The sequence below is a fragment of the Malus domestica genome, chromosome 05, assembly GCF_042453785.1.
Source record: "Malus domestica chromosome 05, GDT2T_hap1".
Classification (NCBI taxonomy): Eukaryota; Viridiplantae; Streptophyta; class Magnoliopsida; order Rosales; family Rosaceae; genus Malus; species Malus domestica.
This window is the reverse complement of record NC_091665.1, coordinates 24,070,459-24,086,738: the sequence shown is the minus strand read 5'-3', so window position 1 is coordinate 24,086,738 and position 16,280 is coordinate 24,070,459. Positions and strand designations below refer to the sequence as shown.

The 16,280-nt window shown below is 37.4% G+C and overlaps 1 pseudogene; it reads left to right on the top strand.

Moving 5' to 3' along the window:
- Positions 1–1,731: 1,731 nt before the first annotated feature.
- On the top strand, positions 1,732–14,909 carry LOC103410246 (L-ascorbate peroxidase 3-like; annotated as a pseudogene).
- The last annotated feature ends 1,371 nt before the right edge of the window (positions 14,910–16,280 follow it).

The window sequence follows — 16,280 nt, the reverse complement described above, 5'->3', positions numbered from 1 at the left end:
CTCTTTGGTATTTCTTGATCTCCGATCCTCACCCCTAACTCGTTTTGGCCTCCATTTGCACTGAACTTGCACTCCATATATTCTGTCTTTGATCGGCTTAGGCGAAGACCTTTAGATTCCAACACTTCTCTCCAAAGGTTACCTTTTCACCTAAGATTTTGATGAATTTCATTTTTCTCAATTCTCTAATGCTATACTCTACCATCCATCATATTACAATGACTATCATTAATCACTTCCACCCACCTTACTATGACCATCTCCCCCACCCAATCACCACTGCCCCCATCCCTACCCCCACCACCTAGCCACCACAATTATAACCCTACTATTATCACCGCCACCAAAGGCAGCAACTTTACTACTATCATCTTGGTGACAATCACCACATGACACTTCCACTACCATCGTTTCCACGATCACTTTTTAAGACCACTTTATCATGGTTATGATCACCATTTCAATAATGAAAACTTCAAAATAATAATAATTATTATTAACTTGTTCTTTTTGGCAGCATTTTGAGTAACTCCTCAACCTGGAGTTCCACTTGAGGAAGTAGGGACCGCGGTAGCTGCTGAATCTTCTACTGGTACATGGACAATTGTCGACGGATGCTCCTATTACACTCGTAGTCTCTAAAGGATGAGAACCAACTATGTAGCATCTACATCAAGAATTCAAGTATTGTATACGTCATTTGTCCGATCCTTTGTAGGAACTAGCCGTAATAACGAACTTGCAAAATGAATCTCTTTAGCATAAAGAGCTTTGTTGTTCCTAACCCTGCTTCACTGGATAATACACATTCCAGTTGACCGACTAATTTGAATTGTTTTGTTCCGAAGCAAAGATATCCACAGGGCGGTTCGTCCTATTCAGATAATCACGATTCAATTTACAGATTGACCAAAAATTTTTTTTTAATAAAATCGACTGAAATGAGAATCATTCTCTATACCATAGAAGGGAGAGGTAATAGTTATCCTTAAATATTAATCTGTATTGACTATACCTCTCAATGACCAAGAATTGGTAAGGGACTGGAGAATATATGAACTACCATAGAAAGATTTTTTTATTATAAATTGTTCATTTAATTAATTTCAAATAAGTCATATCTTGCTCAGACTGCTTGACAATCACATTATTTAAAAAAACATTCTAGCATTGAACTCTCTAGAATTCAACAGAAGTCTATGGAATTTATAGAATATATAATAGTGAGTAATTCTATCACAGTCTATCACATTAAAAACTTAATAGAATGTCCGCATAAATCTCAATACACTACATCCCTAAATTGCAAATAGAAGAATTAGAATTTTGAAAAATTAATTGAACTTTAATATATTAGTTTAACTAACAGATAATATTAGGAAGACAAAATTTTTAAACTAAACTTTGTTTACCAAACAATGTGGATGTTGATGAATGAAATATTACTTAAGTATTTATCAACGTGCTTATTTCTTATTTGTGATATGTCATTTGTTTTACAAATTTTGTTTAAAACTTTGGTCTCCAAAGCATTATTCTTAACCGAATCAAGGTATCCTACAATTATTCTGGGAATGGCGAAATGACCATTATGACCTTGTGAGCAGTTTCAGTGCAGTCTCCTCATTTACTGGGTCTTTCGCTCTCGCGCGCTCTCTAAACCTCATTTGCACGGTTGCACTATCAGTCTCATCGCCCTCTCTCTTCGCTCCGAGTCACAATCGAGAGCACCCACTTCCGGTTCCGATGACGTCGCCGCTCGTTGACAAAGAGTACCTCAAAGAAATCGACATGGCTCCAAGGCTCGACGCGATCTCCGCGCTCTCATTTACAGCCGAAGTTGCGCTCCGATCATGCTCCGCTGGGCGTATGCTCTCTCTCTGTTTGTTTCCCGATGAAATTTTCGATAAACGAAATATCCAAATCCGTTTCTTGCATTTTCTCAGTAGCCAATCATAACTATCACAGCATTTGCGTTGCATGTCCTTGTTTGTATCGATTTTGTTGGAGTTACGATTCATTGTTTTTGGAGGTGTGAATTTGTAGGTGGCACGGTGGTGGGACCTACGATGCCAAGACGAAGACGGGTGGGCCGAATGGGTCGATTCGGAAAGAGGAAGAGTACTATCATGGTTCTATTTGATAAAATGATTTCATTTATTCAACTGAATAAAGTTATGCTTTGAGTATATATATACAAGTATATTGTAACCACTAAGGTGAGTAAACTATAACTAACTAACAGATACTTAATCACTAAGTAATATCCTTAGATAGTGTAGTTACAATATTACCCTTTATATCTCCCCTCAAACAAAACCGGGGAACCCGAAGTTGAAGTTTGCCACGAAGAAAATGAAATCGGGATTTTGACAGAGACTTTGTGCAAATATCAGCAACCTGATCTTGGGTACAAACAAAATGCACAGAGATCTTACGAGCTAAGACTTTCTTGCAAATGTAATGATAGTCTATTTCCACATGCTTGGTCCAGGCATGAAATATAGGATCTTAGCAAGAGATATTGCAGAAATATTGTCACACCAAATTTGAGGAGTGTGAGGCAAACAATAACCAATGTCTAGTAACAACTGACAGACCCAAGTGATTTCAGAAGCAGTGTTGGCAAGAGAGCAATATTCTGCCTCTGTTGAAGATCGAGCAACAGTGGGTTGCTTCTTTGCACTCCAGCTGATCAAGGAATTGCCCAGAAAAACACAATATCCTCCAATAGATCGACGATCAAGGGCACAGCCAGCCCAATCAACATCTAAGAATGTAGTGAGTGTGGGAGGTGTAGAACTTTTGGAAAATCATATCAATGGAGCCCTTAAGATATCGAAGAATGCGCTTGACCGCTTGAAAATGGGAAATTCTGGGTTGATGCATATATTGATAGACAAGATTCACTGCAAAATTGAGATCCGGTTGTGTTCATGTAAGGTATTGAAGTGCACCAACCAAGGATCGATACTCAGAGATATTATCACACAAAGGGGAGTCATGATCAAGCTTAGAAGTGCTAAAAGGTGTGGTACAGGGTTTAGCACCAGTCATGTTGGCTTTGGAAAGTAGATCCACAATATATTTGGTCTGAGATATGAAAATACCAGAAGATGAGCGTTTAACTTCAAGACCAAGAAAATAAAGAGGTCCGAGATCTTTAATGGGAAACATGGAGCTAAGTTGATGAATAACCTTTCGACATTCAGCAGAATTGGGTCCAGTGACTAAAATGTCATTAACATACACTAAAATGAACACCACAGCAGAGTTGGAAACCTTTTTAATGAACAATGAATGATCATTGGAAGAGCCGTGAAAACCAAGTGACTGAAGAGCACCATGAAGTTTCTCATACCAAGCTCTCGAAGCTTGTTTCAAACCATATAAGGATTTGTGCAAGTGACAGACATGAGATGGTTATGTAGAATCTTCAAAACTACGAGGCTGATGCATGAAAACAGATTCAGTAAGTGTCCCATGTAGAAAGGCATTGCTGACATCGAGTTGGTTTAAATACCAATCATACTGAGCCGCAAGGGTGAGAAGAATTCGAATAGTAACGGGTTTTGCTACCGGATTGAAAGTCTCTGTGTAATCTAAACCTTCTTGTTGATTGAATCCCTTGGCCATAAGGCGAGCCTTATACCGATCAATAGTACCATCTGGCTTTCTTTTAATTCGGAACACCCACTTGCAGCCTACAATGTTCTGAGATGTAGATTTGGGAACAAGAGACCATGTGCCAGTGTTGATAAAGGCATTGACTTCTTCTTGCATAGCTTGACGCCAATGAGAAGACTTTGAAGCTTGGAGATATGTAGTAGGTATATAATCAGGAGATAGATGAGATGGGAGAGGGTGTTTAGTGGCAGTGAGTGCCCGTGGCTTGAAAATGCCAGATTTTGATCGTGTTTGCATGGAATGAGTATTGAGAGAGGGAATGAGAGAAGGTTCTGCAACTTCCATAGAAGAATGAGAAGATGAGAGTATGGAAAAAGACAAAATATGGTTAGGTGAGATAGGATTCTGAGAAGAGGGAGACAGGGTAGATGGAGGTGTAGGTGTAGATGAAGATGGAGGTGTATGTGTAGGAAGTTTAAAAGTAAGAGTGGAGGGAATAAGAGATCCAGAAGAGGAATGTGAGATTGAAGATTGAGAAGATGAAATATAGTGAAATGGGAAATGAGACTCATTAAAGATAACATGCCGAGAGATGTATAACCTGTTGGTGGCAGGATCAAGGCACCTATAGCCCTTATGATTCAGACTGTAACCAAGAAATACACAAGCTTTACTCTGAGGATCCAACTTAGAAGAAGTGTAAGGCTTTAACCAAGGGAAACAAGCATAGCCGAAGACCTTCAAGAAATTGTAGTTAGGTACCCGATGATATAAAGATTCCCAAGGAGATGATCGTGATGCAGTTGGCATTTGGTTGATAAGATAAATGGCTGTGTGAAAAGCTTCAACCCAATAAGTATGAGGTAGCTTAGAAGCTGCTAGCATTGTCCGAGCTGTTTCAAATAAGTAGCGATGCTTGCGTTCTGCACATCCATTTTGTTCAGGAGTGTGAGGGCAAGTTAGTTGATGCTGAATACCATGTGTAGTTAAAAACTGTGAAAACTGAGTGTTCACATATTCACCACCAGAATCTGATCGTAAAGCAATGATCTTTGTACATAGAGAGGTTTCAACAAGAGATTTGTATTGCATAAAAGTGGACATTACGTCAGACTTGTACTTTAAATGATAGAACCAACAATAATGGGTAAAGTCATCAACAAAGATGACATAATATCTGAAACCTTGACAAGAAGCTATAGGTGACGGTCCCCAAACATTCGTGTGTACAAGTTTGAGTGGCTTGCTAGTTGTACAAACTGTAGAAGTAAAAGGAAGTCGAGAACATTTTCCTAGTGCACAATCTGAGCAAAAAGACTTAGTTGAATGAGATAAAACTGAAATACAAGACTGTGCTGCAAGTTTATCTATGATCTTGACTGAAGGATGACCCAATCTCTGGTGCCACACATCATTGGAAGCTTTAACAGATGCAGTGAGAGCATGCTGCTGATCAGGTGCAGAAGAAGAGAAATGAAAATGATAGAAACCATGATGGACAAGTCCTTTAAAACGCATCCTCCCCGAAGAAAGATCCTTCACAGTGAAGTGAGTAGGATAAAGATGCATAGAACATTTGTTATTAATAAGAAATTGATTTGCAGATAGAAGATTATGTTTTAATGCATGAACATATAGTACTTTATTAAGCTGAAAAGTACTATCAAATGTGGTCAAAGTAGTAGAGCTAGAGTGAGTGATGGGCAAACCTTTGCCATCACCAATGTACACTTATTTTGGACCAGTATAGGCTTTAGGATTTTGCAAGGCTGCATAGGAGTTGGTCATATGAAATGTAGCGCCAGAGTCGATAATCCAAGATGGAGTGGATGATGAGGAATTGGCCACCATAGCTGAGTGAGAGGGTTTGCCACTATAAGCCGGATTCATGCGATGAGGGCAATCAGAGGCCTCATGATCGAATTGATGACAAATTTGACACGAATTCTTCTTGGTGTAAGATGAGAAATGTTGGCGGCCTCCACGATTGTAACGAAAATTGGTATTGGTGGAACGATTGGTATTGCCACAAGAAGAAGATCAGCCACGATTATAATTGCGATCCATGCCACGACCTTGAGTATTGAAGGTAGAAGAAGACTGAGCAACAAAAGCCTGAGAATTAGGGTTGAGTGTTAGAATGGGAAGAATACCGGCAGAACTGTGGAGAGCCTGAAATGTAGAGGAGTCTGAGGTGGTTTTTCTTCGATTGACTAATTGTATCTCTTTGCTAAGCAACATACCATGTAGCTCATCAATAGTCGTAAATCCAAGACGGAATTGAATGGCATCAACGAACGAATCATACTCAAGGGGCAAACCATGTAGAGTGACAGAAAGCAAATCAGAATCGTCTACCAGAGAGCCGGCACTAGCAAGGGCATCAGCAATTGCCTCAATTTGCTGAAGATACTGAGCAGCAGTAGAATCACCCTTGGTAAGATTACGAAGATGAGATCGAAGCTCATGAATGTGAGACTGAAAAGCCGTGGCGAGGTGAGATTCCAACTTCGCCCAAAGTTCGTGAGCAGAATTCACACCAACCGTATAGGGAATTAGGGATTCAGAGAGGGTAGAATTGAGCCAGATGAGAATATTTTGATCATTCTCATACCACAAAACAAACTCAGGATTGAGAGTGCGATTTCCCAAAGAATCAAGAAATTGAGGCGACGCCACCATAGATCCATCAATGTGACCGGTGAGGTTGTAACGACGAAAAATCGGAGCAAATAGAGCACTCTAGGTCAAGTAATTTGTGGTGGTGAGCTTGATTGGCACCATAGATCCGATGTTTTGGATCGTGACAGAGACGGAATTAAGAGAATTAGGGTTTGGAGAGGCAGTTGGAACATGATGAACAGGAGAAGCTGATTCCGACGAAGGAGATACCATGGCTAAATTCGAGCAAGAGATCAAGAAACTTGAACAAGATCAAGAAATCGATCAAGAGATCAAGAGAATCGATCGAAGAAGAGATCGAACAAGGTAGGGAGAGAAGTGGGAGTGATGAGATCGAAGTCGTTAGACAGAGAAGGCAAGTGATACCATATTTGATAAAATGATTTCATTTATTCAACTGAATAAAGTTACACTTTGAGTATATATATATACAAGTATATTGTAACCACTAAGGTGAGTAAACTATAACTAACTAACAAATACTTAATCACTAAGTAATATCCCTAGATAGTGTAGTTACAATATTACCCAATATAGGTTCCAACAATGGCTTGAAGAAGGCTATTGATTTTTGTGGTATGTTCGTTTCTGCTGTTTCGTATCGTCAATCGTTATTCAATTTACTAAACTTGATCAGTTGATCTTATAGCTGTAAAAAAATCAGTAATTCATTTAAACATCATGCAAGCTTTATTGGTTCATTGGTTGTTTATATGAGTTTATTGGTGATAGTGAACATGCATCTCTTCTACAATTGGTCTTTGTTTGCAATTCAGATAGCGCAAGTCCTTAATGCCGAGCATTTAACAAATTTAGATGGTTTTACGGTCTTGTATATGCAACTGAGAAGACAATGTGCATACTTGGGTTAGCCTCGGATTCTTATTTCTAAATGAAACTGATAAGGGAACTGTAATGAATTCATTAGTAAGCAACCGTGTATTAAAGTTGACATTATGTAGCATATTAGGTTGTCTCCAAGGTGCCTTACATGTTTCAATATATATGTAACTATAGTGTCATTCGTTTGGCCATTATACAAAATTGTATGATCATTACATCTACAAAGATTACGTACAAATAATGAATTGAGAGTCTTGCTTTTAAGACAGGTAGACAATGTATTTTGACCGGTGCTTCTCTTTTATGTCAGAGGAAGTGAAGTCTAAGCATCCAAGGATTACATATGCAGACCTATACCAGGTGATTATAGTTCTCTGAAAGATTTACTCAGCCTGAATATAATTAGTTCATCAAATTATTAGCAAGTGAAGAGGTTTTACATAGATCACCACAGTTTTTCCTAACTATGTCGGAGATAGCATAGTGATTAAGGGCATGATTACTTGTATTTTCAGCTTGCGGGTGTTATTGCAGTTGAGGTCACTGGAGGCCCCGTCATTGATTTTTCTTCAGGCAGGAAGGTATGTTGTGGTCAGTGATCACTTATTTCAAGAAACATGGCAAGTTTCCTTATCATTGCTTTCAAGTTTTCATCTGCTTTTTTGTACTTTTTCTTAGGATTCTAAAATTTCTCCTATGGAAGGACGACTTCCAGATGCTAAACGAGGTTTATTCCAATACCTTAGATATCTTCTTCAATATTTAATTTTCCCAATTTTTATATTTCTGGTATGCTAGCATTTTAATTGGATTATAATTCATAAATTGTATCGTTTACATTTCAGAGACTAAGAAGTTTTCTGGTTAGACTACATGAAGAGTTTTCTAATAACATCTCTGTTATATTTTGGCATTGCCTTTTGCTTTCTGTAATTCAAATTTGTTACTCTTATAAATGTGTTGCTTTTAGTGGTTAATGTGTAGCAAACTCGTAAGTTATAAGAGTCAGAGATACTGGTTAAGCAGCTTTGTATCTATGTCAGGATGTGTAACATACTAACATGGTACATGTCTTAAATAGGTCGTTCTCGGTGTTGGCTACAAGTTCTTCATGCAAATAGTTCTAGTCATTAGTGTGCACAGGTTTCCTATGAGCTCAACCAAGCCACGAAAGCGACTGATGCCTTCCACCTCTTTTTTTGAATATTACTCATTTTTGTTGTCACACCACTAATATACTCTTAAGTTCAGATTGGTTTGCATGGTGGGATTCCTCTGTTTTTCCATGGAATTGCTATAAGTTGCTCCATGTTAAAACTCAACCCACTTCTCCCCATCTCCTAGCTTTGTAAGTGTATTAAGGCCATCTCCAACCGAGGGCTGGCCAGAGGGCTCCTTTTAGCCATATGGTCCTCCAAGATATTAATATTTTAATGAACAGTAAAGGGTCATATTTACCTCCGTCTCCAACCGAGGGCCAAAGGGCCATAGGGCTCGTTTTAGCCCTGTCATAAAAAACCGTCTCCAATCGAGGGCCAAACATAATTTATTATTTAAATCAACAACAACTTAAATTTAAAAACAACAACTTAAATTTAAAAACTACAACTTAAATTTGAAATAGAATGAAATGAGATAGTATGCAAGGGTGAAAATTATGTGAGAAATGATGTAGGAATGACTTAGGTATTTATAGAAGAAAAAAAAAAGGTTTAAATTCATAACAAAAAAAAATGTAAGGCAACGACTAGCTTCAGTCAGCTAGCCGTTGTATTCAAAATTTTAAACTATTCGTGTCGATAATAACTGACACAATTGCAATTCAAATTAACCGACACGATTCCGCCGAGTCAAACTGATTCTTGCGATGCCATTTATATTCAAATTACTATTCCTGTTGGTTATATTCGACAGGAAATCTGACACTTTTACACAAAATTCTGGCCAGCCCGGGGCTGGCTGGAAGGGGCCAGCCTTTTGGCTCTTTTAGATTTCGTCAGGCCCACGAGCCCTCTGGCCTAGCCCTCGGTTGGAGACGGTTTTCGGGCTATTTTCGGCCCTCTAGCCCACTGGACCATTCGGTTGAAGATGGCCTAAGAATGCTGGAGATGAGAAGTTGGCATACTTTTCTTGTGTATCATTTTCAGTTAAATTGTTTGGGAGATGAGTTTTTTGTTGTTCATTAAAGGAAGTTTAATTTCTTGTCGGTGTCTTTTATGTTTTGATAATAGGTGCACCACATTTGAGGGAAAAGTTTTGTAGGATGGGGTTGTCTAACCAGAATATTGTTGCACTATCTAGGGATTATACTGGTAATTCTTCCACCTTGTTTGTATCTATATATGGTCTTCTTTGGTATTGGATAGACACATTTTCTCTGCATCGTTTGCTCTGGTCTTATAGGGAAGGGCACATCCAGATAGATCTGGTATTGATAGTTCGTGGACTAAGGAACCTCTGCAGTTTGTAACTCATACTTTGTGTAAGACTTGAAAAATTGGTGAAAATCTATCATTTTATGTCATTATGCTTGCGTGTGGTTATGAACATTTGTTGCTACTCATTGTTGACATTGAACTGTTGAACGAGGAATCAGAGGGGTTGTTGAAACTTCTGACAGATGCAAGCTTTAGTGGAGGATCCTGAGTTCCGTAAATATGTTTATTTGTATGTAAAGGTAATTTGGGTGTAGGCTTGGTTCAGTCCTATTTTTCTTTTAATTAGTGTTGGGTTATTTATCATTGCTTTGATTATATTTACATACTTACAGTGTTTGTTTAGAGCTACTTTAATATTGTCGATTGACACCGATTTAATAATTCAAATGTGGCTCACCCATGTTCTGGTGTGCGTAATTGATCAACCCTGACCTGCCAACCACTCGAAAAATGCTTGATTTAGATTAAGCTGTTTATAAGATGGTTTACTTATTAGCTCTTAATTTCTTATAAGCCTTGTGAGTTGTAAGCAATCTAATAAGAAATGGAGCTTTAATAAATAAAAAATGAGCTTTAATGAAAAAGGCTTGGGCTATGGACAAGGACAAGCCCCAAAATTCTACTCGGATTGGATTACAAAGCCCAAAACACTCAAAAATAAGTTTTCAAAATTGCCCTTAACAAACAAAACAAAGCCCACTAACAATTTGAAACTAATTACACCCCTCTACCAATCGATTTTAATGAAACTGACAATTGCATAACTATAACTACCATTCCGATTTCTATAAAAACCAAACATCTTCCAAAACGCAAGAAATCTTCAATTTCAAGGAAGTAGACGAAAGTTCATCAATGGCAAAAGAATCGGCGATTAAAATCTCATAGCAACCACAAATTCCAAGCGAACAAGAGGTACTAAACTTACATCCTTGTTAACTTCTCAATTCCAAAATACAGTAATATGTATGTTTGCATGTTCGTGATTCTATAAACCTATCAATTCTTACTTAGAAAACACTACAAAATGATTAATTTTCTTTTTACTGCAGTTTGATAACTACTCAACTTTTTTCGATAAAAAAATTCTGTGTGTTTCCTACTTTTCTTTAATTTCATATATAATGTATAATGTTGGGATAGTTCATGCAATACGGTGTGTTATTTTTTGTTATAATGTATAACTTTGGGATAGTTCAAGCAATATTGTGTGTTATTTTTGGTTCAATTCCACAACTAGTGTGGGTTATATTGTTCTAGTTCCAGAAATAGTGCTTATTTTGTTACCTCTCATAAATAATGGGGGGTTATTTTTTATCACTTTTACAAAATAGTGTAGGTTATTATGTTGTACTTTTGGAAATACTGTATGTTGGTTTTTTATTCTAGTTCGAGAAATTGTGTGCGTTATGTTAATTCATGATCACAAATAGTTTGGGATATTTTGTTGTAGTTCACGACAAATGTTGATTTTGCTCCCTTTCATAAACAGTACGAGTTGTTTTGGTTCGTTTTCAGAAATACTATGAGTGTTTTTGTTGTCATTACAAAAATTGTGTGGGTGAGTTTGTTTCACTTTCAGAAAAATAGTGTTGGTTAGTTTGACGTAATTCCACAAATAGTGTTTATTTTCTTACCTTCCAGACACATTGCGGTTTATTTTGGTTCCCTTTCATAAACAGTGTGGGTTGTTTTGGTTCGATTTCAGAAATACTATGAGTTTTTTTGTTGTCGTCACAAAAATTGTGCGGGTGAGTTTGTTTCACTTTCAGAAAAATAGTGTTGGTTAGTTTGGCGTTGTTTCACAAATAGTGTTTTCTTACCTTCTAGACACATTGTGGGTTATATTGGTTCATTTCATAAATAGCGTGAGTTTGTTTAGCGTAGTTCCATAAATAATATGCGTTACTTTCTTATAGTTCAAGAAATAGTGTCCTGACAATTTTCATTGTTGCAGATGGAACAAACAAAAACAATTACAATGAAGAGTTCAACTAAGAAAAAACAAGTTAAAAAGAAGGAGTACCTCTAGTATAGATGCAACATGACCGGGTTTGCAACACAATGCAAGTATACAAGCCTATGCTACTACAACGTCAAGATGTACATGACGAACTAGCGAAGAAACTATTTTGGAGTCTATTGAAGACATACATGGACGAGACCTTGATTACAACAGAAAGAAAGAATAAGTCGGACATGGACTCGATTAAAATCATTCAATGCTACAAGCCCAAAAAACCAAAAGTTTAGAGATCATGAACCAAGGGGAATATCCAGTGAATACGTTGTTCAAATCTGGATTGAACAACCAAGGAGTTGATCTTCCAAATACTGACAAGTCCACCAAATTCGGTGATGACGACCACCTCGTCACCAAATACTTCAAAGATGCAAAGATTGTCAAGAAGAAACATATAACAGAAGCCTACGAAAAATTACTCCAAGATCGAACACCTGAGGGCCCAAAAGATACCGCTGCACTAATATGTGCACACCTCATTCAGTCATTCCTGTTTGCGAACTCTAGAACTTACATCACATGGAGTTTTTTGAAAATCTGTGGGAACTTGGAGGAGATAAACAATTACAACTGGGCAAATGAGTAAGAGACTATCTCTTCAAGATGCTTGACAAAGCATAAACAAAAAAAAAAAGGGAGGAGAAGAACCAACAAGCAGTTGTACAGTCATTGTTTTGGTAAGAAATCAAATAATAGTATAAAAGAACATGAATTGTTTCTTACAAATCCAACAAAACTAACTTTACGTTCTTAATTCACACAGTATTAGATGTCTTCACAAAAATCTGGTGAAGACAATACAAGGACGAGAAAACAAGATTCCAACAATCACAAGATGAAACACGAGCATGATACATAAAGTATTGTGTGTGAAGACATCCTTGTTTGCTTTATGTATCATGCTCGTGTCCCATTTTGTGATTGCTAGAATCATGTTTTCTCGTCCTTATATTGTCATCACTAGATTTGTGTGAAGACGTATCCAGTACCGTGTGAATTAAGGAAGTAAAGTTAGTTTTGTGAAATTTGTAAGAAACAATTCATGTTTTTTCATACTATTATTTTGAGTACTTACCAAAACAAGGATGGTGTAGGAACTTGTTGTCAGTTCTTCTCCTCTCTCTTTTTTTTTTTGTTTGTGCTTTGTCAAACATTTTGAAGAGATAGTCTCTTACTCCTTACTTAGTTGTAATTGCTTATCTCCTCCATGTTCCCATAGATTTTTAGAAAACTCCATGTCATGAAAGTTCCAGAGTTCACAAATAGGAGTGACTGAATGAGGTGTGCGCATATTAGTGTAGCGGTATCTTTTGCGCTCTTAGGTGTTTAGTCTTGGAGTGAATTTTCGTAGGCTTCTGTTATATGCTTCTTCTTGAAAATCTTTGCATCTTTGAAGTATTTTGTGATGAGGTGGTTGTTGTTGCCGAATTTGATGGACTTGTTAGTATTTGGAAGATCAACTCCTTGGTTATCCAATCCAAATATTTGAACAATGTTATCATTGGATCCCTTGGTTAATGATGTCCAAATTTGAATTTTTGGTTTTTGGGGTTGTAGCATTGAATGATTTTAATAAAGTTCATGTCGGGCTTCTTCTTTCTTTCTGTTTTAATCCAGGTCTTGTCCATGTATGTCTTCAGTAGACTCTAAAATAGAGTCTTCGCTAGTTCGTTACGGATATCTTGACGTTATAGCATCATAGGCTTGTATACTTGCATTGCGTCTACAAACCCCGTCATGTTGCATCTATACTGGAAGTATTTCTTCTTCTTTTTAACTTATTTTTTCTTAGTTTACTCTTCATTGTAAGTGTTTTTGTTTGTTCCATCTGCAACAATAAAAATTGTTAGGACACTATTTCTTCAACTGCAACAAAATAACGCATGTTATTTTAGGAACTACATTAAATAAACTCACACTATTATGAAATGAATCAAAATAACCCACAATGTGTTTGGAAGGTAAGAAAGTAAACATTATTTGTAGAATTACATCAAACTAACCAACACTATATTTTTGAAAGTGAACCAAAATCACCAGTACTATTTTTGTCACAACAACAAAAAAAAACTCACAGTATTTGTGAAACCAAACCAAAACAACCCACACTGTTATGAAAGGGAACAAAATCAACATTAGTCTATGAACCACAACAAAAGATTCCACAGTATTTATGATCATGAATTAACATAACAGACACTATTTCTCGAACTAGAACAAAAAACCAACAGTATTTCTGGAAGTACAACATAATAACCCGCACTATTATGTCAAAATAACCCCCAATATTTATGAGAGGTAACAAAATAAACACTGGTTTTTGGAACTAGAACAATATAACCCACACTAATTGTGGATTTGAACAAAAAAAATAAAATAACGCACAATATTGCTTAAACTATCCCAAAGCTATACACTATATATGAAATTGAAGAAAAGTAGTAAACACATAGAATTTATTTATCGAAAAAATTGAGTAGCTATCAAACTACAGTAAAAAGAAAATTAATCATTTTGTAGTGTTTTTGAAGTAAGAATTGATAGGTTTACGGAGTAAAAAACATGCAAACATGCATATTACTATATTCTCGAAGTGAGAATTTAACAAGGATATGAGTTTAGTACCTCATGTTCGCCTGGAATTTGTGTTGTTTTGAGATTTTTTATCGCCAATTCTTCTGCCATTAATGAACTTTCGTCTACTTCCTAGAAATTGAATTCAAAATTGAAGATTTCTTGCGTTTTGGAAGATGTCGAGTTTGTAGAAATCGGAAGGGACGTTATAGTTCTGCAATCGCAGGTTTCATCAAATTCAGTTGTTAGGGGTGTAATTAGTTTGAAATTGTTAACGGGCTGGGCTTTGTTTCCGTTAGTGGCAGTTTTGAAAACTTCTTTTTGAGCGTTTTGGGATTGGTAATCCAGCCAGTGTAAAAATTTGGGCCCTGTTCTTATGGTTAATTTTGAGGTGCTTTTGGTTAAATAAAACTATAGGGTGGTTTTTGGTTAAAATAGTCTCGGTCCAAGCCTTTTCCATTAAGGCTCTCTATTTTTATTTGACATTCTTTTTCTTACTTTTGCTAAATTTGGCGTATGACAGGATGTAGAAGCATTTTTTTAGAGATTATGCTGAATTGCATAAGAAACTTTCAGAGCTCGGGTTTACTCCAAACTCCACTTCCTTAAAGACAACTGCTAAGTACAACACCATACTTGCACAAGAACCGGTAGGAGTCACACTTGCTGCTATTGTTATGAGCATAGGCTACTTATTTGAAGCTCACAAGACCGCCAAGTAGAGTCGTAGAAGTCGTAGACTTGCTTAATTGATTACCTCGATCTTCTTTTTTCTTTCCGGTTGGAGATTACCTTGATCCTATATGAATATGAATAATTGATGCAGGCCTTTGCAGGTTGGTAGCTAATTGGCCAGTGGGAAGATATAAGTAAACTTTTTATTCATTTCGAGGAAAATAATAATGCACGGTGAACTAGTGACATGAACTTTTTCATCCACTCTCTTAAAAGTTTCTTTGGTGTGACAGCCCGTCCCTGATTTTAAGAGTTTTTAAAGTTTTAATACAGGATTTTACAAAAATGCCATTTGAGGTACGCGCATTATTCGAGGTTAATCGTCGTGTCGTGCCATCTAAGATTTGTTTTCTTGATATATCCTCGTAGTACTCGTTGCTACGGAAGCGTGGGCGCATACGGTTCGTGATTTGGAGTTATAATGAAAAAGATTTTAAAGTTTGAAGTTTGGGCATTTTATGAATTTTATTATAAAAATTTGGTGTGCCATTTGGATGGCCCAGATTGAAGGAAAGCTGAAATGGATGGCTCGGATGTAAGGGAAAGAAAATAAAAATAAAAAGATGAAAGAAGGTTTTGTATGTGTATGTATGTGTGCGTGACTGGTGAAAAAGAAGAAGCAAGGTGCGGGTTGGGCAAAACTGCCCAACCAAAGAAGAGGCAGGAGCTCCGGGACAGACCAGGGAGAGAGACTGGCGAATGGGGAGAAGAGAGAGATGAGACCGACCAATCGGAACAGAGAAAGGAGGAAAGGAGAGAGGGCGAGAATCGGATGAGAGAAGGAAGAAAACGGGTCTTCATCCGTGACCCGTTTCGACCTGCGGCACCCACACCCAAATTTCGACGGTTTTCACCCATTTTTCCGATGCATTGAGCCAAAAAACCACTCTCAATCATCTTATATGCCTTCCCTCTATCATTTCCATATCAAATTTGAGGAGATTAGGTGTGAGTTTGGATGAAAATACCCACGGGTGCCGCGAGCTTCATGTTCAAAATTCTCCTATGTCTGAAGCAATTTCTTCCAATTGCCACCACCCATAGCTTCCTCTTGAGGCCTAGAACAAAGCCCAAGCATTGGTTGGGACGATAAAGTTGATTTGAGGACGAATTGGAACTCACCCATTTCTAGGGTTCTTCACGGGTTTGATGGAATTAGAGCCTTTCCAGGCCAAATTGGTCTTGGCCTCAGGTATAAAGTTTACCTACTCATTGAGATCTTCATTTCTGTAAATTTTGGTAATTTTTTGAGATAGTTGGATTTTTCGGCGAGTCGGGGCGGCTGACCACCACCTGCGGCGGCCCAAGCGGCGGCGCATGGCCAGTGGCCCGCCAATGTCATTCTTAGCATGTGTTTA